This window comes from Oryctolagus cuniculus, chromosome 8, assembly GCF_051225735.1.
Source record: "Oryctolagus cuniculus isolate XC-2025 breed Fujian yellow rabbit chromosome 8, ASM5122573v1, whole genome shotgun sequence".
Lineage (NCBI taxonomy): Eukaryota > Metazoa > Chordata > Mammalia > Lagomorpha > Leporidae > Oryctolagus > Oryctolagus cuniculus.
This window is the reverse complement of record NC_142874.1, coordinates 94,558,484-94,584,318: the sequence shown is the minus strand read 5'-3', so window position 1 is coordinate 94,584,318 and position 25,835 is coordinate 94,558,484. Positions and strand designations below refer to the sequence as shown.

Sequence of the window (25,835 nt, the reverse complement as noted above, 5' to 3'; positions counted from 1 at the left end):
CGGGAAGGCAGTGGAGGATGGCCCAAGTGCTTGGGCCCTGCACCCCATGGGAGACCAGGATAAGCACCTGGCTCCTGCCTTCGGATCAGTGCGGTGCACTGGCTGCAGCGCGCCGTCCGCGGGGGCCATTGGAGGGTGAACCAATGGCAAAGGAAGACCTTTCTCTCTGTCTCTCTCTCTCACTGTCCACTCTGCCTGTCAAAAAAAAAAAAAAGAAATTATTTTATGTATTTGGGTTTGTAAATTATTAATGGTAATGGGGGTTACCAAATGCTAGGTGATTATACATGAGAAGAAATATAAACCCTTACACCTATTCTAAAATCTGCAGTATGGGTTAGTCCAGTCACACTGATGAAAGCTGAAAAATAGATGAATCACAAAAGAAAACAAAGTTGGTGATTTTCCTTTGGGATATCAAAAATAGGAATTAGAATGGTGAATAGGCAGAAGAGCAACTCTGTTCATGGTAATGTTATTATAAAATTTGAAGTTATGTTAACCCCCAAATTACTTCTTGTACCCAACTAGTGAAGCCTTGAAATACCACAAAGATAAATTCACTCCTTTGTATTAGAGCTTTATTATTTTTATTTAAGTCAATAACAAATTCTCCTAAGAAGGTAAAATTTTTAAATCTCTTAAATTATTTAGGGCACATAAAATATCAGATCACTTTGTGGAAAAGTAGTTTCTCATTCTGGAGAGACAGAAAAAGGCAGTAGCTATAGAAGCTGGGCCAGGGAATCCAAGAGTAGGAGGAAGTTCAGAAAACGGAGTCTGTTAAATGGTAGTCACTATTTATATTATTTTTTATCCAGAAGCAAACTGCCTTCCATTTTAACTCAATTGTTTATTTATATGAGGTGAAAAGCTTTGTGTAGTTCCCATACACAGATCTAGGAGCGTAGTGATGCGGCCGACTCTCCTGCCCTCCTGCCCTTGCTCCCACCCTCCCTCTTCCTTCTTATTTTTTCTTTCAATTTTTACAATGGCATACTTTTAAACTTAACCCTCCACTAGGTAAATAATTCAAATAATTGTACATTTAAAACACCAATTAATATATTTGGTCCATATTTATTTAAGATCAGAATAGTTCATGTCATTTACAAAAGGCACCATCATCTTTTAAAATTAATTCCTGTTAAGGTACTGACTTCTTTTATTCTGGCATTGCTAGAGGCTACATGGGATGTTTTACTGGGTTCAGAGTGATTTTTTTCTCTCATCAAATTATTGAGGTATTGTAGGCAGTCTTTGCACAAGTCAAGGCCAATCTTGGCTTGTGGAATTCCTGGGATAAGAAAGTCACATACTCCCATCCTGAAGGAGGATGATGATCAAGAACACTCTGTTAAAATTATCTGTTACCGGAGGCCCAATAAGCTGCTTGTGCATGTTGCTTCTTTGAGCTGTAGCTGGTTATGATTAAATATCGCTGAGACACTGGAATAAGCGAGCCTTGTTCAGCCTTGTTGTCTTGGCTCCATTCTCTGTGCCCTTGTCCCTCTTTCATTCCCACTCCCCACTTCAGGTTCTGTTCAACTGGTGTGGCAGGCCCGCACAAGGTATAATTGATATACAGTAAACTGAGTGTGTTTAAAATGTATAATTTGACATATTTTGACATATGAATATACTCATGAAACCATAACCACAATCAAGATAATGTATAAATTCATCACCCCCAAGTTTTTCCTCTTGCCCCATCCTACTCCAATCCCATGGCAAGCAATGATCTGCTTTCTGCCACCATAGATTAGTTTCTGTCTTCTAGAATGCTATATTTGTAGAATAACCCAACAGCTATTTTTCCTCATCTGGATTTTTTTTTCACTTAATATAATGTTTTTGAGATTCGTTCATTTGTTCAGTGTTTCACTTTTTCCTCACCTCAAGGATGTTTAGCCCTTGTTTATACTGCTGTGGAACTGAGGTCTTTCTACCTTTTACTTGTTGACTATTATGGTTACTGCTGCATTAAGCCTGTGATTATAGAGTAGATTGAAATTATGTCTTTGCCAAAATTAAAGGAAAAAAAGAAAGAAAGGAAGAAGGAGGATTTAGGGAGTGAGTTGGGGAGGAAGGGAAATAGAGTTATCTGCTTAGAAATGTAGGTATCAAATACATGAAATCTGTTCTTTTTTGTCTTTATATTAATAATTTTTTAAAAAAGTCCTTAATTGCCTATTTATGATTCCAATTATGTATTTTGTCTTTTTCTCCTTGTAGCTCTGGCAATTTTTGCTTAATTTTTATTTAAATTCTGTTGTTAAGTACATAAAACTTTGAGGTTACCATGTCATCTTGAATAATTGAACCCTTCTCATTATGAAATAATTACTTTTAGCTCAGTAATAGTCTTTGTTCTGAAATCTACTTTATCAGATGTAATACAGTCTCTTCAGTTTGTTTTTTTATATTAGTGTTAGCATGGTACATCTAATTATATATTTTTACTTTCAGTCAAGTTATAAATGGGTTTCTTGTATAGAAGCATAGAATTATGTTTATATATGAGAGTTCTTCCCAAAGTACATGGAAAAGGGGAATTGCAAGATAAGCTTATTTTGCTGTAAAGAATGTTGAATTCTAGTCACAGTTTTTTTCAATAAATGTATTTTCCACGAACTTTTTGAAGATTCTTATATGTATGATTTCAGTTATTTTACACCAAAATATGGTTATTATTTAATTCCATTTTCACAAGCTTTTGGAAATACTCTAGTATACTCTGACAATTTCTGCCTTATAATTGGTATGTTTATGTCATTTATATTTATATTTAACCCAATCTCCTCCTCCTTTGGTACAGTGTCATCTATCATATTTTGAAGTACTATTAAAACTTTATTTCAAAATTTTAAATTTTAATTCTCTGTTCTCTGATTTCTGCTAAAGTAATCATGATTGTAATTTGATATCCTTATGGTATTTATACACTATGGAATACTACTCAGTGGTTAAAAAATTAAATCCTGTCTTTTGCAACAAAATGGATACAAATGAAAACCATTTTACTTAGTGAAATAAGCCAATCCCAAAAAGACAGATATCATATTCATATGTTTTCCCTGATCTGGGGTAACTAATAGAGTACCTAAAATGTAATGGATAGGAGTGAAATTGACATTTTGAGATTTGATGATTGTTTATAGCCCTTGTCTCTACTGTTGAAGAACAGCGTTGTTTTTGTGTGTGTGTGTGTGATATTTGTTGAACTCTTTACTTAGTGTAGAGTTAATCATATGGGTATAAAGTAAACAGAAAATAGATATTTGTAAAGATTAAAAGTGGGGATAGGAGAGGGAGGAGTAAGAAGGGGGGAGCATGGGCAGGAGGGAAGGTAGGGAAGGAAGTATCATCATGTTCCTAAATCTGTATATATGAAACACATGATATTTGTATACCTTAAATAAAATCTAAAAAGAGAACACTAGGACTAAGTACCCACTAACAACATATTTTTAATAAAATAATATATCGATGCAATAAAATTTTGATATCATATGTTGTTTTCAGCAGGGCCATTACACATTTGCAACTGATAAGAATGACTATGATCTGTCTAAAAGTTATATTTCTCATGATTATCCCTGGTTATGTAATTTCTTTGGAACCATGGTTAGCCTCAAGAAAAGAAGTTTATCCTTTGCTTTATGCCATTGAACATGCTTATCCTATTACTGCCCTTAAAAGCCTTGATTGGTTGTCTGCCTTCCCAGATAGTTTTCTGTCTTTCTTTGCTCTTACTAAAACAGACCCCAGATCTAAACAAGTGCTTCTTAATGAGCAGTCTACAGATCATGTGAGCATCAGAATCATTTGCAATATGTCTTGGGAATATAGGCTCCTGGGCCTAAACTCAGACTAACTTTACCTTAGGCATGTGAATTTAAAGAATCTGTATTTTCAGTAAGCTTGTCAAGTACTTTCTTGGAAAGTCTGAAAACCACCATTCTATGGCATGAGCTTTAATAATGAAAGAAATTTAGCATGCATCCTCTGTATTTTTATTATGTGAATAAGTTTTATATTTGTATTTTATTTTGTTGCACTTGAATTAATATATAAAATCTACACAGGCAAAAATACCTTTTTAAGATGTGGACATTGAAAATAAATAAAGTGAAAGTTCTAGCACTTTCTGCCTACATCCTAATGTGTTGTATTTTTAAGCTCCCCCTTTGCAGACCTCTATTCTAAACCTTGGCAGAACTTGATGGGATATGGTCTGTTTTCAAAAAAAAAAAAAATTACAAAAAAAAAAAAAAAAAAAGAACCAAAAGAAGTACTGCAAATGAATTTCTGGTTAATTGGTTCTCAGCCATGATGATGTCTAGAATATACCCTAGGCCAATTAAAAACGAATCTGGGATAGGATTCAGCCACTGGCATTTTTTAAATTTCCCAATGTACAAAAACTGTTGATCAGCTGTCTGTTAGAACAATGGCTTCTTAAAATTTAGCAAGCCTGGAGAGCTTGTTAAAACATGAAAGCTTGGGTTCTACCTGCAGGTAAGTCTAGGTGGGGCAGAATCCGGTGATCTTAACAAGCTCCCGGGTGAAGCTGCAACTGGTCTGTGCTTCCCTCCAGTAGCAGTGCTGTAGCCACTCTGACCTTGCAGACAAGCCTTCGTCTCCGACAATATCATTCAGCTTTTAGTACAGAAAAACTTGAAGTCAGCCTGCTCCTGTATTAATAAATTATTCCTTTCAGGTGAAATTATTAGTTAAAGCAGTTTAATTATGACTCTTCCCTAAATATTGGCTGAAGTCCAGTTATCACCCTTTGTACAAGGGGTAATGCTGACCACAAGTTCTGGGATCTAAATTAACGTCATGGCCATATGATCTTGACAATGCATGTGATGACTAAGACTCAGCAACAAGTGTTTCAACCTCCTTTTTCCTCCTTCCCTGAAGCTTTTGGTTCATGTGTAAGATGGGGCCTCACTTCTATAATTGCAGTTTTTTTTTTCTTTTTTTCCAGATTTAGATTTTTCCAGACTTCTTTGGAACCTGTTCTCACATCTTGGGCACCGGGGATGCAGACATGAGGAGATGCAGTTCTAGTTTGAGCTCGCCATTAATTTTCTGGGTGAGTCTAAGAAAGGCATTTAAAACTTTCTGTGTTTCATTTTCCTCGACTATAAAAAAGGGGAGTTGGACAAGATGCATGTTTTTAAGTTCCTTTGCAGATCTAAAATTGTCTTCTCTATCATTTCACAAAATACTACCCAGAGCAGACAAGTTGTTTATTATGTGAAGGAGTTTGTGATGGTTCAGTAATTCAGTATATTAAAAAAAATTGTTCAAATGCCTCCCTTTCTGGGGCTTTAGTTTTTCAGTTTTCAGGGCAGAGCAAATACAATTAAAAGGGGTATAGCTCCACAGTGGTTTGAAACCTCTCTCTAGGATCTGCTCGAAACAATTAAAATCATCAGATGCAGCCTCCCTTTGGCTAAACGAAAGGACTCCATTTTGCTGGGAGAAATTGTATTCTTCTCTATAAAAGTACATATGTCAAATTAAAAAAAAACTGACTTTTATCAGACTCAAAAAAGGTGAATAGTGATTTTTAATACAGTTACAACTTAGGGCTTCTAATCTGTTAGTCCTGTGTAGAGTTGTGGGGTACTTGCCAGTAATATATTGTCAGGGAGAATTTAAAAGGTGCAATTTGGTTTCTCACTGGTTGTGAGACTGACGAGCTAGCTGCACACATGCTTAGAAAAAAATGAGGAACATTTTAGGTGCTTAGAGAAATACCTGATTACTCAATAATTCCAGTTTGGATGTATTTTCTGAGGAAACAATTAGAAATTAGTTGTGATATGAGATTTTTGATGGTAGCTTTATGTATACATACCATTTGAAAATACTGGAAGCATCCTGAATTCTAATAATAATTAATTAATTAATTAAATTTCTAATAACAGTTGAATGAATGATTCAATCCACAGAAATGAATAATATACATCAATCAAGCTAAATTATAATTATAAAACGATGTGGAAAATAGATACACTATAACTTACAATACCCAGATATAGAACATATACTAATCACTACACTTGCTGTGTGTAGAATGAGACTGTACTATAGTGAATGGTTCTATTATAATGAAGAGGTTATGAGTGACTCCATTTATTTTCTAACTTTCTGTGATGTAACTAATACTTTGAATGCAGGATAAATATCGCACAATCTTTTCAACAATACTTTCTATGTCCAAAACTGGCTCTCCCCCTTCTACTTGGGTACATTTGGGTAAATTATTAATCTCACTTCTCTGTTTCCTCATTTATTAAATGGAGTTGCCTAATTTTAGCAACTACCTTATAGATTGTGCAGATTTAGTTAATTAATGTATATATAAAAATCCCTTCAAACAGAGGATGTGAGATATAGTAAGTATGGTAAGCCACAAATGTTTTTATTATTTATTATTGTTTAAAATAATTTATCTTGCTTCATCTGTAATGTCTTTTCTAGATATAGAAGCATTGCAACTTTTTTTAAAAATTTTATTTATTTATTTATTTTGACAGGCAGAGTGGACAGTGAGAGAGAGAGACAGAGAGAAAGCTCTTCCTTTTGCCGTTGGTTCACCCTCCATGGCCGCCGTGGCCGGGGCACCGTGCTGATCTGATGGCAGGAGCCAGGTGCTTCTCCTGGTCTCCCATGGGGTGCAGGGCCCAAGCACTTGGGCCATCCTCCACTGCACTCTTGGGCCACAGCAGAGAGCTGGCCTGGAAGAGAGGCAACCGGGACAGAATCCGGCGCTCCTACCGGGACTAGAACCTGGTGTGCCGGCGCCGCAAGGCAGAGGATTAGCCTATTGAGCCACGGCGCTAGCCAACTTTTTTTAAAATTTAAAAAAAAAAATTTTTTTTTTAATTTCAGAGGTTGAGAGACAGAGACAGAGACAGATTCCCTCCTCAGATGCTCACATCAGCTGAGGCTGGGCCAGGCTGAAGCCAGGAGCTAGGAATTCCATCTATTCCTCCTAGGTGAGTGGCAGGCACAAGACCACCCAACCCATCACATGCTGTCTGCAAACGTGCACTTTAACAGGAAGCTAGATCTGGGATTGCAGTCAGGACTCGAACTCAGGCACTTTGACACAGGATATGGGCATCCCAATTGGCATCCTATGTCCTGCAGCAATTCTTTGCCCCAGTAGCAACTTTAAAAAAGATAAATAAATAAAGAGCATATATAAACGTTCTTTCCTTATCACTCAATATCTCCGACACACATTCATCAACTCCTCAAAATTCAGGGCAATTATGGATAGGCTTACATCCTTTACACATAATTCCTGCTCTCCTCACAGTCTACATTTTATATTGCGTTTCTCAGAAAGGTTCTCCCAATGCACCAGTCATCCTACAGGCCCTCCATTGCGTTGGCGCTGCAGTGGTCACTGGAATCACTTGAAACGGTACACCCAATTTTTGTTTTTACTCGTCTCTCCGAAATCACCACAGAGTTCTTTGGGTATCTTTGACACACTGTGATTCTGATCAGCAAATAAAGAAAACTTGTTTTTAAAGTAAAACCCATTATGAACAATTTTATTTCCAAAAACGATGAAAGCCAGATCCCAACTTTACTTCTAAAACTCCCTGGCACAAAATTTGTTTCCACAGTTATAGGACAACACAGAAAGACCAAAACCTCAAACACATTAAAAACCAAACATACAAACCCTTACGAAATGACATTTTAAATGAGAAAATAGTTAGCATATTTGGAAGTAGATAAGACGTGGGTATTGATAAAGATTAGTAGCAACATGTAGATAGTTCTGAACATTAAAAAAAAAATTCCGACTGGAAGGAAATTTAAATTCCTTCTGCTCCCTGTTTTTGCTTAACAAAAGTTTATTGTTGCCTCAGAGGCAACAGCTTTTATTGCTTATATTTTTCCTTCTTCTTATTTCTATATTTTTAAGTCATGTGGTTTTATGATTATTTCTTAATTTATCAGTATTTTCTAATCTGATAAGATGGTTTACCTGGCAAGTTAGTACATTGATATGGATTATGATTATTGGTATTATTATTGGTATATATAGAATTATTTCTATCATCTTATTTTGTGTTTGCTTTTCTCTAAATATTGTCCTCGTTTCTGTCCTCTTGTTGTTTCAAGATTTAAAAAATCCTTATTTTGTATCGTTTAATTTCTTCTAATAATTTGGAAATCATTATTTGTATGGCTTCTTGTTACTTGACTTAACAAACTTACTCTGATTTTCAAATGTTGCACCAAATTTATAATAGACATGTAAACTCAATTTGGTCATGAAGTAGAATTGTTTCATATATTGCTGCTTCTGGGATGCTAATTTTTTCAGTACGTTTTGCCTCTGTATTTATGAGTGAAAAGAGCCCACAGCATTCTCTTTTTGCTATTGTTCAGATTTGCTATCCAGACAATTTAATTCTTAGTGTCAATAGAATCAGTTGAGAATCAAAACACTTTTTCAATTCTCTTGAAGAGTTTGTATACAATTAGAATTATTCTTCCTTAAATGTTGGTAGAACTCAGAAGGGAAACAATCAGGACATGCAATTTTCTTGGTAGAAATATAAATTACTGACTTGACTTTTTAATATTAAAACCCATTTTGTTTCATTTTTTACTGTGTATATTCTGATGAGAAGCTTTAAAAATTTATCCTCAGAAATTAAAAAAAATCTGTAGGATCTATAGTAATGTGTGTTTTTGTAATGACTAAAGCTGGTTCTCTCTGGTGAGGTTATACGTTTCCTTTTTTTTTTTTTATGGTTTAATGGGGCATCTTAAAAATTACTGTTTATTTACTTCCATTTTTATTTGAAAGCCAGAGAGACAAAGAGAGAGAGATCTTCCACCCATTTGTGTATTTCCTAAGTACCCACAACAGCCAAGGCTGGGCCAGGTTGAAATCAGGAGCCATGAACTCAGTCAGGGTCTCCCACATGGGTGGGGCTCAAGCACTTGAGCTACCGTCTGCTGTCCCCCAGCGTGCACTTCACTGGGAGCTGGATCAGAAGTGCAGCGGATAAGCCTCACAGCAGGCATCCCAAGCAGTGACTAAATCAGGGGCCCTGACAGCCACCCCCAGTGAGCACACTCTTGAGCGTGTTTTTGTTTTCTTTATTAAATCTTTTCTCCAGCTTTGTCTCCCAGCATCTGACATGTCTTTTGTGTGTTCCAACTATTACATTTTGTCACAAATGGCAGTAATTTGTTTATCAAAAAAAATGACCTTCGCATGGTTAATTTTCCATTCTGAGAATGTTCTGGATTACGTAAACAAAGGGAAGCCCCCCTGTCATTCCTTCATCGCATCTCCCAGATGGCACAACAGACAATCACAATTTCTTTAGTGCAAAGTCTGTCTTTCTCCCTTTTGGTACCAGGAACCCACCCAGAAACATGGGCTTCTGCCTTCCCGAAATTCACTGTGCTGGGTGGAGCTGAGCAAGAGAAAGTTAAAATGCCTCAGAACCCTCCTACTATGTAGGCTGCCTTTTTCTTGACTAAATGTTCACTTGATTGCTGTGAGAATGTCTACTTTCCAAAATTCTAACAAACTTGATTCTGACAGCTTTTTGCCCATTTTGGGGGACCTATGTTTCTTTGAAATCATTCTCTGTCTTCTAGGGATGAACGCGTGGATCCTTTATTTAAGGCTATGATGCTTTTTCTATTTAGTGTGTTAGTTGCCTCCTGTAGACGACTGTGAAGCATTTTCAGTTTGTACAGAGAAGAGCTGTGAGTGGAGCGCAGGTGGACTGTTGTGGATGGTCTGAGCTGCTCCCTTGAGCCTCTGCCACTGGGGACAACCTAGTCCCTTAGCTACAACAGCTGTCTTGGCAGAGCCTTCAGCTCAAGGTTCCATGAAGGTGTTGCCTTGCTGTGCTTCTTCCTTTTGATTCCCCAGGTCTAGTACATGATGGGAATGGGATATAAATTCCTGAACCTCTCTTGCCGACTTGGAGCTGTGCCTATGGGTCAGTTTTCAAACTCCCTAGAAGGTAGGGCTGAGGATCTCGTCAAATTTCATCACACCCAGATTTCTCCTCCTGGCCAATTTTGTTTTCTTCCTTTTTTTCCCACTCATACTGATCCTAAGAGCACTCTCTAGAAATCTTATGGCAGAGCAATCCCTGTGCCAGTGCTCTTTTCAGAGGGAAAAACCCATGAGAACAGGCTCTCCAGAAGATGTGACATTCAACCTGAACACTTGTATACAAGAATGTAGGTGGTGAGTGCCAACTGTTCCTATGGCAGAAAGAAAGAAGGTGTTTCCAAGGGTACGTATGCTGGAGTGATATGCTCATGAAGCATAGCACTAAGAGAATTTTATCTACGTCACGAAGGATTGTGTAATCTTTCATAGACTGCACTACTAATACTGTAGCTGAAGATGCTACAGTATTAGTACCATTGATCAGAATAGCGTGGTGCAAAACTTTTGGTGGATAGATCTCAAACATAAGGGGATCTGGATTTCACTTAAATAGGAAAGGCATCAATTTTTGAAGTGTGGTAGCCCTTAGCAGGCAACAAATGTTTGCAGATTAAAATGGTTGCTGAGTGACTGCAGAGTTTCTAACTACCCAGTTCCTCATTAGAAGTCCATTTCACTGTTGACTTACCCAGCAGGATCCTGGAAAATGTTTTTACTCTATTGGGACCATGCAGCCTTCTACTCTTACAGCTTGCAGGCAAATGGCACCCATAGGGGAAATTCTGCACACTGTCAGTTTTCGGATATGCAACTGGATCCCTACTGTGCTTTATTAAAGGCATAAATCTGAACTTGTGCTGAATATGTACAAAAGGAATTTGATTTGTACATCTTTATCACACTAAAGAGTTACTCCAGTTTCCAGAGGCAGCCTACTTACCATCTCATTAATTGATGAACACCACAGTAATACTTTCTAATAAGTGATACCCGTGACAGCAACTCTGGGTTCCCTGTGTTTTAAATGCAGTGCAGAGTGTAAAACAAACATAAGAAAGATCCAAGCTAATACCTGCTGGTTAAATCTTCAGTCATTCATCAGGTCTGGAAAGCCTTGATTTACTACCAAAATTACAGTTTAAAATTCAGCTTCCGTCAGGAAAGAGAGGTTTGTAAGTATTCTAAGAGAAGAAGAATATGTATAGGCAACAGACGAAGAGTGAAAGGATGAGAAGCAGTGAAGGAATAGAGCAATCTTTCTTGATTGAAGAAAAAATTATCGTGTTTTTTTCTAAAGATTTGTGCAAGCACTTCAAAACTCTGCACCACCGAAAAGCTGGCCCAGTCACTCTGACACTTTACCTACCTGAATGTAGCACATCCTGTTCAATAAGAGGACATTTCAAAAGCAATATTGCAATGCCTAAGAGACAAATTTTTAACTTAACAATGTTTGTGTATGGAGTTTTCTGAAAAAATTGCAGGTAAAGTGATATTTTGTGGTCTATCTTAGGCTCAAACTAGCTGTGGCAACACTAAAAAACACCACGGGTTGTAGGGTAACACATGGAAATTATTTCTCGCTGATATGACAAACCAACAAGGTTTAATTGGATATTTCCACGCACATGCAACGGAGGATGGGAAAAGTAATCTAAGCCCTTGAAGCCAATTCCTAAAGCTGTCTATCTACTCTGGCAATTTTGATGGACAGTTTAACTTTTTTTCCACTTGAGCAGTCTCTGCCTAAAGAAAATAGCAACGGAGCTCTTTCCATCTACTCTTCTGCTAATTTCTGCATAGACAAGGCCATGTCTAACCTACCAGTATTCTGCATTGTTAAATAAACTATTGTGTTCAGTTCAATTTGATGCAAAAATATTATTGAGAAGGTACTATTACTGAATTGCTGTGTTAGATTCCATGAATGGTGACAGAAAGGTATTTTGAGGGTCCTTAGGGAATTAATAAACAACCTATTCCAATAAAATCCAATTCCAACACAATGTATTAAATACTAGTCTCTGTTAAGACTGATGAACATTTGCTCTTCCCACATTTAATGAAGCATAATTCATTCGAGAATTAATTGTCAACAACTCAAATATAATTATACAAATCTGACATGAGAATTAAGTTTATTATGCCATATGCCAAGAAATGAGACACACTTTGTAAAATTTTAGTAAATCTCTAAGATGTAACTAACTATATAGAAAAACTGACTTTGAATTTTTTGATTTTAAGGAAACATTTCTCAATTCTGTCTTTTCTTTGAAGATTTATTTTATTCATTTGAAAGGCAGAGTTACAGGGTAGGGTGGAGGGGAGAAGGAGAGAGAGAGAGAGAGAGAGACAGACAGACAGACAGCTGGAGCTTGGCCAGGTGGAAGCTAGAAGCCTGGTACTCTACTCAGGTCTCCTACATAGGTGACAGAGGCTCAAATACTTGGACCAACTTCCACTGTCTTCCAGGTACTTTAGCAGGGAGCTGGATCAGAAGCGGAGCAGCCAGGATTCCACTTCATATACGATGGTGGCTTAGCCCTCTAAGCCACAACAGCAGCCCCTCAACTTTGGCTTTCCAAGGTGGAAGAAAAACATCAGACTACCCAATGCCATTTTTATTCCATAACATAAGAAAACTATTCAGTCTTTTTTAAAATTATTTTATTTATTTATTTGACAGGCAGAGTGGACAGTGAGAGACAGAGACAGAGAGAAAGGTCTTCCTTTACCATTGGTTCACCCTCCAATGGCCACTGCGGCTGGCGCACCATGCTGATCCGAAGCCAGGAGCCAGGTGCTTCTCCTGGTCTCCCATGGGGTGCAGGGCCCAAGGACCTCGGCCATCCTCCACTGCACTCCCGGGCCACAGCAGAGAGCTGGACAGGAAGAGGAGCAACTGGGACAGAGTCCAGCACCCCGACCGGGACTAGAACCCGGTGTGCTGGTGCTGCAGGCAGAGAATTAGCCTATTGAGCCACGGGAGCCTATTCAGTCTTTTATTGACCAACTTATAATTGACACCTTGTCTTATTGAGCTGCATTATAAAATGATTATTGACACATGGCTTTAATTAGTTCAAGAAGTTTTTCTCTGGACTTGGAAGTTTAGCATGTCAAATAGCAGTGCATCAGGTCTTATTTTCTGGTGTCCTATTGCAGAGTACAATGACTATAGTAATGATAATCTACTGAACTTATATAACTCATAAAGCTGGAAGTGAGGGGTGTATTTGGCACAATGATTAAGACGCTACTTGGGCATGCCATTTTGAAGTTCCTGGTTCAGTTTCTGGCTCTTCTGCTTTTGTTCTAGCTTCTCGTTAATGTAGCTCTGGGAAGCAGCAGGTGATGGTTTGAGTACTTGGGTCTCTGCCACCCATATGGAAGACCTAAATTGTATTCCCAGCTTCTGGCTTTGGTCTGGTCCAGTGCTGCATGCATTTGGGGAATGAACCAATGGATGGAAGACCTCCCTTTGCCTTTCAAAGTAAATGAAAATAAATACAATTTTAAAAAAAATCTGGTTGGAATAATTTTTATTGCTTTCCCTACAAAAGAATTGGTACATGTTTGAGGAGATAGAAATTTCACCCTGATTTGAGATTACAGAATGCAAACATGTATCAAAACATCACACACAATTTTTATACGTCAATTAAAAATAAACAAATACCTTTACAAAAGTAGCAGCATAACTACACACATATAATAAACAGCTCAGCATGCCTGTCTCACTAGACTTTGCGTTCTTCAGTTGCCTCCACAGCCCACATGAACCACTCCTAATTATACTCTCACACTTTTGATAAAAGATCACATGCATTTTGGATCTTCATATGGAACTAGGCATTTGAAATGGCAGGAAACCAAACCTAAATGGCCTGGCTTTGCCATTGTGTGACCTGAAACTTGTATGCATTCAGCCACTCAGTGTCTCAGTTTCTTGATGTGTGAGCTCAGAGCTTCAGATGCATGAAGCTTCAAAGCCCTATGTTGCACATAGGGTGAGTTGACTATTCCAATATATTTCTGTGCCATTAGGCTGCCTGCACAGGAATTCCAAAGTCAGGAAAGTGCAATTGATAATAGACCATTTCAACAATAGCCCTTTTGTCCTTCAGATGTAAGCTTAAGTCTTTGAGAACAATACCTTCACTATTTGGAAGCCAATTTGGTTTGATTAACTTTCTGCTTACTCTTTAGCCTCTTCTGTGTTACGCTTGCTTCTTATCCCCAGAAGTGCAAATTATTAACTACACACAACCTCGTTCATGATCTACATGGTTGCAAATTTGCACAGTTCTCATGTTTGGCAAACTTTTACTGAGGAAGCTAATGTATTAAAAGCAAGTAGGTTTGGTTTTGGGAATGATTCCAATTTTTGATCCTTGGCAGGGTTGGACTTCTACTGGAAAATAAAATTAGCTAAAGCTCCAGCTCAAAATTCTTGCAAGATAAAGCTATGGGGATTACTCTAATATATTCAAGGTGTCCATGTACTTTGAGTACAGCTAATAATAAGCTCCCTGGAAAATATGAGGAAGACTTTGGCAGATGATCAAAATTCAACAAAATCAACTTCATGCACATCTGAGACGCCCATTTTCAAAACAGATTGGTGGAGTTCAGGTCGATCATTTCATCTGGAATGTTAACTTGGGGATTGTGGGAGGCATTTTTCATAATCACAGGCAAGGGGACAATAAGCTTTGCCTCCCACGTTCAGTGTGTAGCTTTCCTCATGCTGTTTTGTCTTACATCTGAAATTCAGGGTAGCTTCCTCCACAGCAAAAGGCCACCCAGGAGTTGAAATGAAAGGAGCACGCAGAAGAATTTGTGGTGAACTTGGCCACAGTCCTGAAAGCCCCTTTTCCTGCAGTTTTTGAAAGCATTGGGTAATATCTGAGTGCTCATTATGGGGATAAATGTTCTGCCCTCCACACTCAGCCTTCAGGAATGCTGGAACATCACTGCTTCCTCTTCCCAGTGGTTGGGATTCAAAAGTGAAAAAGTGACTGAAGCATTTACTTTGCTGTTCCCCAATGCAGAAAACCTCATGAAAATAGCTCAGATTGTGAAGAGCAATGCAGCTACACCTACAGTTCATAGAAAACAGTTACATTTTCATAACTGAACAAATAAACTCCCTTTCTACTCAGGAATTATATAACTTTCAGCAGTTGTTTTCAACTAAGGAGTTGAAATGAAGGCTATTTTGGAATTGTCTGTGACACTTTTTCAAACCACACATTCTCTACCCTCTCAACAGGCCTCGCTTTCTCCACAAGATTCTAGCACATTCTTGCCTAGGAGATAGCATGGATAGAATCTGCCACTGTGATCAATCGCTCCTTAAAAGAGTGGGTTGTGTTTCTTGGATATTGGGGTGGGAAAAGGGTAGAGAAACACAGCTCCAAAGTCTTAGAGCAATATTTCACATAGTGTCCCAAGATCTTAGGGGCTCTATGAAGTTAGTAAGGAAGTCCTGTAGGCAATGGTTATTATTTGTTAAAGCAACCTTATGGAAACTGCTGACAATAAAGCTGCTCCAGATGATGGCTGCAACCTTGTCTCTTGACTTTAAGCTGAAATTGCATCAACTCACAATGATAGATTAACTACTGCAAACTCCTTGGAAGCACTGATGAGCAGTTACAAGTTCCTTGATAAATAGAAGTAGGAAAATGAGTTTCTATTTAATTAAGCCTACTCATTTGATAGATGGAACATTTCAAAACATGAGACACATAGAAGAAACATCATTAAAAGGTAATTTGGCAGCTAAAGGTTTGGAAACCTAAAATAGAGTAAAACTGCTTAGGGGAAATATCTTTTGATATCTCTTTAATCAATAACTTCTTTATTATATAAATATAAATGTATTTATGAATGTACAGAGGTCTATATTGTTCTACAGTAGATAGGGCCTAAAAAAGAACAATGACTGCATTAATTAGGGATGGAGTTCTCTATATCTTGCCAGCTATGGTCATTTATCAATTTTAAATACGATCTTTGAAAAGTATTCATTTCTTATTTGCCTTCGGTAGGTTTGAATTCCACACCCTTACTCTTCCAGGGATGGGTGCTGTGGGTGGTGAGATTGTGGGAGGCTGACTTCAGAATTCATTTTGACAAAATTAGTATCATCAGCAAGTTCTAGGTCTTACATAACATCTGAATGCTTGTCCTTAGAAGTATGCTTGCAAATACAATGCTCAATGATAAATTTCTTGCTAGTTTTCTATATACTGGGTTATAAATTAATTTCTGGACATCAGGTTTCCTCTTTATACTGTAAAATTAGCAGGAATTTCCACCAGGAAATCATGATTAGGAAAGTTGCTGCCAAGGCAAGAGCATCATAGAGGGGAGATGGGAGGCCATGGAAGCTACTGGCATTTAACTTTTGAGGAGTAGAAAGTGATTGGTCCTATCCTCAATCTGCCCTCTAATTCCAAGAAGAACTTCAAGAGGGTCTGAGGATGCCATGGCTTCCTTGAGCGGCAGTGAAGTACGCAGGTGTGAGAAGGCTGATACAGGTTCAGGATGAGTGTGTGGGTCTGATTGCCAAGGTGCAAGTCAGAGATTATTAAAATAAGGGGCCTGCTGGGATTCCATCACGGGAGAAGGCTATATCTGCACCTGCAACTATGTTATGTCTCAGAAACATTCTGCTGTTTAAAATAATAGCCATTAAGTGTGTGAGGTTCCCCTTCATCTTTTTTTCAAGCAGCTTGGATAGAGAGCACAAATATTTTATCAATACCTACTCCAACTCATTCACTTATTTACTTAACAACGTTTTGGCATTCTTAGGCTGATACTGACCAACACCCTTTCTGCTATTTAGCTAACAGAGGTTGGACAGAGGCCAAGAGGAAAGAGATGAAGAACGCCAAGTATTTGCATTGTGAAGTAGCATGAGATGGGTCCAGACTTTGGAACGCCCTTCTTGATCTCTGTCTGTTTCCACTGCAAAGCAGGGATCCTAACGGGATCATGTTTTGCCCCTCATCTTCGCTCTTGTCATTAAGTTTTCCACCTGCACAGTAGAGGAAAACGGAAGCTCAGGATCCAGTGTCCTGGCACTGACGTGGTATATCTAGGCCTTTTATGCTGTGATCTCTTTAGTCAGAGGGCACAGAGAAAGGCCAGGGAGAGGGCTTGCCAGGTTTGTGTGTATTCTGAGAGTCTAACTCACACCGACCTCCTCATCATCAGTTGCAGGGAACAAAATGAAAGGTCCTTGTCCCTTTGCTAGCAATTCCAAAGTTACATTCACCTTGGTTTGAATATAGTGGCATCTTCATCCATTTTATCCTTCATAATACTTGACACAGTACTCTGTGCAGCCTCTCAGCCTTCAAGAGCACGTGGGAGACATGATGCATTCAACAGAGGAGCACGGGGGTGGGCATGGGAGTGCTGTGAAGGCTTCCCTACCTCCTCCTGCTTCCCTCCTGTCCCCGCTGGGGTTTTTCTCCAGTAAATCTCTTGCAGGTCTGATACAGTGTTAGCACCTGCTCCTCGGAGGCCCTGAGCACACAGGAAGGAAGTGCACTTTCTCCCATGATGTTGAGTTCCAAATAACGTGAGTGACAAGTTAGGAAACCAAGGGGCAAAAGCAGCTATTCAAATAGTATCCCAAACTGCGCTTGTCCATCCACTCTCCTTCTAAACTCTTCTGCCTCTGTTCATCACGAGAGCAGTGTTTGACCAAATTTTTCTGTAAAGGATAAGATAGCAAATGTTTTATGCTTTGCAGGCAAGTGCTCAACTCTGCTATTGTAGTGTAAAAGCACTCCTAGGGCAGGCATAAATTAATGGACATGGGCCTTGTTTGGATAAAGCTTTATTTAAAAAACAGGTGGCAAAGTATATTTGGTCTGGACACCATGGTCTGCCAACCCCTGGTCTTTCAGGTTTATTTTGGAGGTTTCCTTTGGCTAGGTTATCCAGTCATTTATTTGAGTCCCTGGAAACTGGGATCATTTAAGCTATAAACAACCGGAGCACCCATTTTCTGCATTACCATCTGCTGCTTTTGAAATGTTTCATCCTGTGGTCAGAATGAAGGTGCGTTTCCCTTCCCTGGCGATCTTGTGGGAACCTCAGTGTCCCTCAGTGCCCACTCCCTCAGCTCCTGGGTGTTTGCTGTGTCCCCCACTTCCTATTCTAGCAAAATAGGCTTCGTTTTTCTTATTGCTGGAAATTTTAAAACCTGAAATACAGCAAGAGGATGGCTGCATCTTACAAAGGGCATCTAGAACTACAATAGGAGTCTCCATGGCAACTCACTTTTTTCTTTTTTTTTGGATTAAAGCATGTTGGAGTGGGAATTGATGAGGATAAAATGATGCATGCAGCCAACTAAGGTTTTGACTTTTGCTAGAAAAATACCCTGAAATTTCCTCAAAGGCCTAGGGGTTTAGAAAAAGGAAGCAGCGCTGATCAAGGGCTTGCGGACCCAAACAAACAGAGGTTGGATTGGAGTCCATCAGGTGGCCAATTGCTCTGTCACTGCAGGCAAAATGGGAAGGTTCTCCTGTTTCCACTTAGTTGGTGGTGAGCATGGCTGTTCTGTAATCAGCATTCTGCACACTGTATTGTGGCTTCATTTGTGTGCCTGCTTGGATATTGTACCTGCGTTGTACCCTTCTCCAAGATAGAATTTAGAAAAGGGCATGGGGCCTGCTGGGCTTGCCTGTGCCCCTGTTGTTGCAAATGTAGAAAAGTCTGGCCTGGAATCTTGAATGACAAGGCAGGATGGGCCACATCAACCTTGGCCCTGTCTCTTGAAAGAGATCGCTGCCTCACAGTAGATTTCCAATCACCCTTTGCTTCTCTTCACTTGCTTCACTTCCCCTCTCAGGTTCTCCCTCCTCCATTTCTTGTGGGGAACTGAGACAGAGGCACATCTGCCAAAATAACTAACAGACGATACAGTTTCCTTTACAGGGAGCCCCTTTAAAATGCATCGATGTGCAAAACTTTTCAGGAAGCACCCACAGTTGTGAAGGTTAAACATCACATTAATGACAACATAGTATATAATTAGCATAAATTATTAGTGGTGACAATATTAGTTAGCAAGTGGTGGGCTAAGGGTAGTCACAACAACTAGTAAATAGTGAGTTTACTTCTTTTTATTCTTTTTTTTTTTTTTTTTGACAGGCGGAGTGGACAGTGAGAGAGAGAGAGACAGAGAGAAAGGTCTTCCTTTGCCGTTGGTTCATCCTCCAGTGGCCACCGCGGCTGGCGCGCTGCGGCCGGTGCACCCCACTGATCCGATGGCAGGAGCCAGGAGCCAGGTACTTATCCTGGTCTCCCATGGGGTGCAGGGCCCAAGCACTTGGGCCATCCTCCACTGCACTCCCGGTCCACAGCAGAGAGCTGGCCTGGAAGAGGGGCAACCGGGACAGAATCCGGCGCCCCGACCGGGACTAGAACCCCGTGTGCTGGCCCCGCAGGCAGAGGATTAGCCTATTGAGCCGTGGTGCTGGCCATGAGTTTACTTCTGATTAAATGATTCAACCAAGATCAAAAATCCAGTTTGTAAAGCTGACATTGCTGGCTAGGCTTCTGGCCTCTGAGAACTAGCACCCAGGGACCAGGCACAAGGACTGTGGAGCCAGATGGTGTGGATTTGACTCTGATTCTGCCTCTTGTGAAGTGACTGAACCTCTCTGTGCCTGTCCCACAGAATCACTGGGAGGCTTACCTGAGTGGTGTTTGGATAATGTTAGAAACCATGCTTGGGCTGAATACTGCATTAGTGTTTGTAAAAGAAATGCATTTTCCACACAGCTTCTAACCAGCTGAATAATGTCCCTGACCCTAGGAACTTGACCTGCTCTCTCTAAACTTTATATTTTATTTACCTGCAAATAGGAATGATCATAGAAACCCCCTTCTCAGTGCTTTCAAGACTCAGTTAGAGTGAATGCAAAGGCCTTAACGTAGAACCTGGAATGTATTACGGGCTCAGTTTCTTAGCTATCATGGTTGCTTTATTGTTACTCTGTTATCTTCCTATGTGAGATGTAGATACAAGGGGCCTTCAGAAGTTCATGGAAATGAAGATTATGAGAAAACTAGCCCTGGGTTTCAAATCTTTTTTGGTACCAAATAAACTTATTTTGAAATTCCATTTTCCACAGACTTTTTGGAGTTCCTTAGTGTGTGTGTGTGTGTGTGTATAAATCAGGTGAACATTGAAATATAGACATAAGTGGATGACAAATATGGGTAATCTATGTGATGGTTTAAAGTCCTTAGAGGAATACATATATTCTCTAAAGATTATTCTGGAAGGGTTTCTTCTCATAGAGATACATCTTGCTCAGGCACTAGACAATTTGAAAATAATAGGAAGCTAACAGAAAACACACTACACTGCAAGTGGACAGACGTCTAGAATATTAGGACCTTCTGTAAGTGCTGGGATTTCAGTGCATCAGTTGAACAGCAGGCTTTTAGCGCTGCTAAATTAAGTCAGAGTTCCTGCACACGGAGTGCCTGTGCCTGTGAGGGGAACTCGTGAAACAGCCCAGATGGCTTACTGAAAAGGATCCTCAGGAAATTCCTACGGGCAGAGAAGCGAGGGGTGGCACAAGTGTCCTCAAGCTGCCACCCTGGAGACGTCAGCTCACCGTCATAGTGACCTGGGGAGCCCTGGGGTTCCTGCCTCAGCCAGCTCCCCGCCTGCCTCTCAACCCGTTTCTCTGCGGTCCTTGTGCGGGGCTTTTCCGGGTTCCTCACGCTCTGACCGTGGCGCAGGCTGCTCCTGCCTGTCGGGGAGCACGCTCTCCTCATGCCCCCGGCCAACACCTTCAAGTCCTGTCCTAGCGGGGAGGGGGGGTGGGCAGCGTGTCACGGAGGCGGGCCTTCGTGACGCCCCGAGGAGACTATGTCCATCTGAGATGTGCTCCAAGTGCCCCCTGTATTTCCTCTGCTTTAAAAGAGCTCTCCTCTCGCGGGAAGTCAGCATGCTTACTATACCTCTCCATAACTGTATGTGCTAAGGTCATGTGAACTTCCGAGAGGCAGGAGCCATGCCCTCTCTGTGCTCAGTGCTCCCCACGGTGCCTGACACATGGCACAGACTCCTTGAGCATCATAGCGAATGGAATCACAGGTGCACTGACTGGAAGAAAACCCACTGGCTCATGGATCCCCTAAGAAAGCAAATGCCAACAAAGCCTTTCATTAAAGCGATGGCAGGATGCTTGCTCCATTGTTTCACATTCTGTCTGTGTGTTTACTAGGACGTTTCACTGGGTCTTATTTAGATATAGATTTTATTATAGGCCACTCTGGCACAAATATAAAAAGGAAAAAGTGAAATAATTTGGCTGGTACTTTCCTAAGTTGTTTTTGTATTCAGAGCCCAACTCTTCTGAATTATTTTTAGCACTTAGTTTAGGTATTCTACCCCCCCCCCCAAAAAAAAAGGCAAAATATACACGCACGGTGTTATGCTTGGTGCCATCAGGAGCCATGGTGATTCATATTTCTTTCTTTCTTTCTTTTTTTCTTTTTTCTTTTTTTTTTGACAGGCAGAGTGGACAGTAAGAAAGAGAGACAGAGGAAAGATCTTACTTTACCGTTGATTCACCCTCCAATGGCCACTGCGGCCAGCGCGCGGCCGGCACACTGTGCTGATCCAAAGCCAGGAGCCAGGTGCTTATCCTGGTCTCCCATGGGGTGCAGGGCCCAAGCACTTGGGCCATCCTCCACTGCACTCCCGGGCCACAGCAGAGAGCTGGCCTGGAAGAGGGGCAACCAGGACTAGAACCCGTTGTGCCGGCGCCGCAAGGTGGAGGATTAGCCTACTGAGCCGTGGCGCCGGCCTTTCATTCTTTTTAATATTTATTTGAAAGACAGAGTTACAGAGAGGCAGAGGCTAAGAGAGAAAGACAGAGAGGTCTTCCATCCTCTCATTCACTCTCCAAATGGCCACAGTGACTGGACCTGGGCCGATCTGAAGCCAGGAGCCTGGAGCTTCTTTCAGGTCTCCCACATAGATTCAAGCCCAAGGATTTGGGCCATCTTCTACTGCCTTCCCAGGTCATAACAAAGACCTGGATCAGAAGTGGCACCCATTTGGGATGCTGACACTGCAGATGATGACTTTACATACTACACCACAGTGCCAGCCCCCACGTTTCTTAAAAAGATCATCCCTTCAAAAGGCTTCCATAGTTTGGGCGGCTCATGTCAAGAGCCTTAGGTGGTCACTGACATCATACGTAAGAGTGTTAATTGTTAAATTAACAACAGGAGTCACTGTGCACTAACTCCCTATGCAAAACCTCTGTCATTAATGAATTGTATTATGAGAATTAACTGTAAAACTAGTTCTTATTTTTGTGTGTGTATGCACGTGTGTGCAAATTGTTAAAGTCTACTTAGCATGCAGTTGGTCTTCTCTGTATAATGTTAATTGAAAATGAATCTTAATGGAGAATGGGACTGGGAATGGGAGAGGGAGGAGGAGGAATTTTCGCAAATTCCACATCCATTGCTCAAGTATTTATGTACATGTGCCCAGGCAATGACAGCGCCATTACGACTGCTGCAGGGCCAGAGAGATTTGAAGAGGCATGTTATTCACAGACGTTGAAAGTGAAAAAAAGTGGAAAACATGAAATGGTGAATGTGGCATTTACCAAATTCACACTTTAAACTGTGTAAAATCTCATAATGAGTTCTGTGCGTGTATATACATGGGTAGATAGGTAAGTGGCCACAGCATTTTTTTTTATTAAAACCATAACAGTTCTCTTCCTCAGGTACTCAGGAGTCTTGTGCTGAAATCAAAACCGCAACACCTTGTTGCTGGCTGTCTTGGTGTTAAAGCTCATGAGGGAACCCCTGGCTTGCTGGGCTTCAGAACAAAATGAGGGCCTCTTTGACCGGATTTTATACCTTAGTCCCCAGTTGCTAATGGAAGAGGACAGTCTACAAAAGAAGAGAAAGCGTCATTCCTGGGACTTTCAGGTCTTCATTTCTTTTTGAATAAATCTGAGCCTTTTTTTAAAATCTCCCTACAAGTCACATATTTCAACAGTATTTATTATAGAATCACATAGATTTTATTTTTTTAAATTTCTATGTATTTCTTTTACTTGAGAGAGGTGGGGTGGGGGAGAGAGAGATCTTCATTCTGCTGGTTCATTCCTCTTTACTCCCCAAATGTCTGCCTATAACATCCAGAGCTAGATCAGAGAGCCAGGAATTCAGTCCAGGTTTTCACAGGTAAGTGACAGGAACCCAACTACTTGAACCATCATCTGTTGCTTCCCAGGGTGTGCATTAGCAGGGAGCTGGGTTGGAAGTGCAGCAGGCAGCTGAACCTGAGCACTCGGATAGGGGATGTGGTGTATCAGAGAGTATCTTCACTGTTCGGCCAAATGCCTGCTCTTCTCTAGTTAAAAGCTACTTCTCATGTATTTGTTATAGACCTTTTCTCATTCCTTGTTCTGTTTGTTTTCTCTCTCTTTTTTCTCCCCTACTCTTTGCTGCCACAATTTAATCTCTCTATTGTGTTTGGTTCTCTTAGAATCTTTGCAACATTTCTTCTCTCCTGCTGCCTTTGTTTCTTGTGCTCTTCCTATGATTTTTCTGCATCTTAGAGGTCAAACTCCTTTCTCGGCTTAGCCTCTGATTCTCGCGACAAAGCAGCTTTAGCCCAATGGTCCTTTTCTGAGTTCTCATTATCATGCTCTATCCATTCTGCAGCTTTTCTCCAAGGGCTGCATTTAACCAGCCTGTCCTTTATCCTTTCATGAAGGAAATCGAGCTACACCTGGCATTTGTAAACAAAGTGCATGGATTGTCTTTGATCTCACTAGCCATCCACTTCAATGTTCTGTTTGTTCAATCTCAGATACATGGCGCGAGACATCAAATTATTACCTGCGATTTCTATTTCAGTTTCTGGAGTTTGACAGCTTTTACCTAACACAACCCTACTGATGTTTAATCTTGTGACGCTCCTTTCTCTGCGCTCCCACCCCCAACATCCTTCTGCAATAATTTGAATCAGTGCGATAGATGAAAAAGGATAATCATCGGAATATTGCAGTCCACAAGACCTTTTTGTGCACGTCCTCGGGACTTGCTCCTAATTTTTGGCCAGTTGTTTTCTGAGCATTCAGTCATCGTCAGGACATAGAAAGAAAGGTCTGATGTCCCCCCGACCGCTGAGTGAAGGAGAATGGAAGATTGTCTTGCTTGCCTCGAAGTGTAGAATCCCTCCAGCAGCAAAATTCATGTGTGATGTTCTAGCTGATTTTATCCTCTTCTCTCAATGAAACAAGCAGGAGTAAAGAAAAATATATTTCCTTTTTATTATCTTGCCTTTGCCTAACAATGTTTGTCTTCTTTTCAGGAGCACAGTATATGTGAAGTAATGGTTGTCTCATCTTACTCTCACTTTAAAGTGGCATCTGTTTCAGGTTCTCCACAATTTAAATGGCAATTACATATACAAACAACCACTTCTTCACATATATATTCCTCTTCAGGTGATTTTTAAATGTTAATTTTTATATTTAAATCAAGAAACCATAGAATATCCAAGAGTGTTCTTGAGGTTTTATTTACCTAGGTGTACAGGTGTTCTGTGGGTAGAGACTTACAAAATTTTACTGTTATTATATCTTCTAGTTACTGAAATCACGGTGCAGAGCGCAAAGTGAGAGAAGATTCTCTCAAGGATCGGGGTATATCATTTTCCAGTTAATAAAATCTGCCAGTGGACCCAGGGGAAGCAATCATGTGAGATACCTGGATTGGTTTACTGGACCTGGCACAGCATTGTAACAACCACTAGGGGGCCACTTCAAAATGCTGCCCTGCACCTGTGCAGGGGGTGGGGCTGCTTTGTTTTCCAAAAGGGGTTTAAGGTCTGCTTGAAAATTTTTTAAAAATTAAAAAGAAACAAATAACAATGAGGTCCACGTCATATCACTTTTTGTTATATATACCTGATAAGATATGTTAAATTAATGGACATTTTGAGTTAATTCTGAGTGTTCTGATAACTGCCAAAATGGGAAGTATCTTGACTTCATGGTGAATAACAACAAGAATCATACAAGCTCATCTGCAGAGACATAGTGCCACTTCAGTGTCACAAACTCAAACACGCACCCATTGACTCTTGGCTACAAGAGATATGGGATAACATACCTGGCAAAACTTTCAGTTAGGATTTTGTAGACAGCACATTCATGTTGCTGAAATGGTGTTTTGTATCCGTTGTTTGTGAAAGTTGTTTAATGGCATTAAAGCATAGCTCAGGGAAGCCATCGGCTCAGGTATATTGCTTCCTAGTGATCGTGCTTAATGCAAGGATTAAATTCAGAGGATTTATGAGAATGGCTGTGGAAATGCCCATTACGTTATTTCTCTGACATAGACAAGGCTTAAAATGATCCATTGGTAAATACTGAGAGTTTACTTTTGATATTTATCTGATAAAATGCTGGTCCCAAAATACGTATTTTTTTGGATAGATGTTTTGTACATAGAAAAAAAAAAAACATCTAAAACTGATCCAGCTGCATTTTATGTCCACTACAAGGAAGTTAAGCCTGAAATCCATGCTAGTTTTCAGAGGGATCCTCACTGGCCTATGATTTCTGTCTCCTAGGACTTTGTTTTTTGATCCTTTTATTTTACTTAAATTTTTATAGAAACTAGATAAACAGCCTCCGTCAGCCAGGAAAATCTGGAAATTTAAATATATTTATACTTCTTGCCCAAATCCACAGTTCATCAAAAATTGATCAAGATGTTTTTATAGAGGAAATGTCAACATAGTACATGTAGTTTTTTT

General features: G+C 40.0%; 1 protein-coding gene and 1 long non-coding RNA gene across 2 annotated transcripts in view; one reads left to right on the top strand and one right to left on the bottom strand.

Moving 5' to 3' along the window:
• LOC127483288 (uncharacterized) overlaps window positions 1-11,024 on the top strand; it is a 45,376-nt gene extending 34,352 nt beyond the window's left edge. The window contains exons 2-3 of the long non-coding RNA XR_007909430.3: window positions 4,997-5,104; window positions 6,913-11,024. This is a non-coding gene — a long non-coding RNA (uncharacterized LOC127483288). The remainder of the gene's footprint in view (window positions 1-4,996; window positions 5,105-6,912) is intronic.
• DDIT4L (DNA damage inducible transcript 4 like) overlaps window positions 1-25,835 on the bottom strand; it is a 382,966-nt gene that overhangs the window by 145,831 nt on the left and 211,300 nt on the right. The window lies entirely within an intron of this gene.